Genomic DNA, 2,978 nt, shown 5'->3' on the forward strand with positions numbered 1-2,978 from the left:
CGTGTGTCCTCTGGATTTACCACACGTGAAATACCATGTGTGCATGAACAATTGCATCATTTATCGGGACGAGCACGCAGAGTCTACCATATGTCCGGTGTGCGGCATTACTCGATACAAGAAGAAGAAGAAAGCTCCTCGAAAATCGGTGTGGTACTTTCCGATCACTCCTCGTCTGCAGCGGTATTTCGCGGACCCTAAGGTAGCAAAGCTCCTGCGTTGGCACGCGGATAGGGAGGAGAAGAAGCGGGAAGATGATGGAAATGATCCGGAGAGAAATAAAAAAGACAAGATGCTGGGCGCGAGCACCGATGGAGTCAATCCGTTTGGCAGTCAGAGAAGCACACATAGCACCTGGCCTGTGTTTGTGTGGATGTACAACCTTCCCCCCTGGTTGTGCATGAAGAGGAAGTACATTCACATGAGTATGCTAATTGAAGGGCCGAAACAACCAGGGAACGACATCAATCTGTATCTGGGGCTGCTGAAGTAGGATCTAGACATGCTGTGGAAAACGCCAGCCAATACATGGGACGCCGCAGAGAAAGAATATTTCCCTATGTGAGCCGCACTGCTCACGACGGTGCACGACTATCTCGGTTACGGATATCTCGCGGGGCAGGTAGTCCACGAATTTTCTGGATGCGTAAGGTGCATGGATGACACAACATATCGCCAGCTAGGTAGAGATCCAGGGTCTTCGAAAACCGTGTTCATGGGACATCGAAGGTGGCTTCGCGACGATGACCCGTGGAGGAAACGCAAGGATCTGTTTGATGGTGAAACCGAACCCCGAAAACGCCCGTGTACGAGGAGTGGCGAGGAAATAGACGAGTTGTTGAAAAATTGGAAAGACTGCCCACTGCAGGAAAGAAGCAAAAGGCGCTAGAGCCGGGAAAGAAGCGAAAGGCGCCAGAGCCGCTGCTGAAGGTATGGAAAACGAGGTCTGTTTTCTGGGACTTTCCATACTGGAAGATCCACCGTGTGCCTCACAGCCTTGATGTCATGCATATCACGAAGAACATGTGCGAGAGTCTGCTTGGTACCCTGCTCAACATGCCAGAGAGGACCAAAGATGGGCCGAAAGCAAGGGCAGACTTGAAACCAATGGGCGTCAGGCAGGAGCTTCACGCTAATGATGATGATGATGATGATGATGAGGCGAAGCAGGACACAGAAAGTCGTCGCAAAGGCAAAAAGGCCAAGAAGACCTGAAATGACTACCCTCTCGCGTGCTTCACTGTAAGTCAGGAGGAGATCGAGCAGTTTTTCACCTGCCTCCTAGGAGTAAAACTTCCTTACGGTTACGCGGGGAAGATAAGCAGATACCTAGACCCAGCGAATCAGAAGTTCAGCAGGATGAAGTCTCACGACTGTCACGTGCTGATGACGCAGATACTTCCAGTTACAATCTGTGGGATCATGGATGCGCACGTCCGTGAAATGCTATTTGGCCTATGCAACTTTTTCGACGTCATCTCCCGGAAGTCCATTGGCGTGAGGCAACTCAGAAGGCTATGGGAAGAGATCATGGTGATACTATGCGAGCTTGAGATGTACTTCCCGCCCGCATTCTTCGACGTTATGGTGCATCTGCTGGTCCATATCATGGAGGATATCATCCAACTCGGGCCAACGTTCCTGCACAGCATGATGCCGTTCGAAAGGATGAATGGTGTCATCAAAGGATACGTTCGAAACATGTCACGTCCAGAGGGAAGTATAGCCAGGGGCTTTTTGACCGAAGAGTGCATCTCCTACTGCACGAATTATCTAGGCATCGAGAACCCCGTTGGTCTGCCCATCAACAGGCACCTCGGCAGGCTCGCTGGATGGGGTCACCATGAGGGTCGCCGCGAAATGCATGTCGACTTCGAAGGTCGACTCGCCGACTTTGAAAGAGCAAACCTAGTCACGCTACAACACATAGACGTGGTCGATCCTTGGGTGGTAGAGCACAAAACCTTTATTGAGAAGACGTACAATGACCGAGGCCAACAGAGGACGGACGAAGATATAATCAAAGAGCACAACTCATGTTTCACGCGTTGGTTCAAGCAGAAGCTTCTGTCGTACCCTTTACATGAGGATTCTTCCGCGGAAGAACAACTCATATTCGCCTTGTCACAGGGCGCTGAGCACAACCTGATGACCTATGAGGCGTACGATATCAACGGCTACACATTCTACACCGAGAACAAGGACATGAAGAGCGATGGTTATCAGAACTCCGGGGTAACAATGGAATCCTACACCGGCAACGACAAGGACAGATACTACGGAAGGATCGAGGAGATCTGGGAGTTGAGCTACGCTGGAGAGAAGGTCCCGATGTTCCGTGTCAGATGGGCCAAGAGCATCCTAAAAGAAGACCGGTATTTCACCACCAAAGTTATACCCGAAGCCAAATCCAAGACCGCGGGCGCAAACGTCACCATGAAAAATGAGCCATGGGTACTAGCTTCCCAAGTGGACCAATGCTTCTTCATTACCGACCCGTCAAAGCCCAGTCGTGTTGTCGTGAGGAGAGGCAAAAGGAAGATCATCGGAATGGATGGATTAGCCAATGAGCAAGACTTCGACAAGTACGGCGACCCGAAGATCGAACATGACGACGACGATGAAGTAGCAGCACACACCACAAGAAGAATCAGGACCACCCTACCTAAAGGATGTCCGTTCCACAGAAGAACTCCATTTGCGAAAAAGAAGGGCAAGAAGATTGTGAACAGATAGCTAGCTAAGATCGATTATATTTAAATCGTAGTCTTCATTTCTCGATTGTATTTCATGGGCACTTTTTGATATCATGAATATTTTTAAATTTCATGGGCACTTTTTGAATTCATGAGGACACTTGATCTCGATCCCCCTCCATCTCGATCTTGATTCCCCCTCCATCTCGATCTCGATCCCCCTCCATCTCGATCCCACCCGCACCCTCCCCCGCTAGCTCCACCGCCGCCGCTGACCCACCG

The sequence above is a fragment of the Triticum dicoccoides genome, chromosome 2B, assembly GCF_002162155.2.
Source record: "Triticum dicoccoides isolate Atlit2015 ecotype Zavitan chromosome 2B, WEW_v2.0, whole genome shotgun sequence".
Lineage (NCBI taxonomy): Eukaryota > Viridiplantae > Streptophyta > Magnoliopsida > Poales > Poaceae > Triticum > Triticum dicoccoides.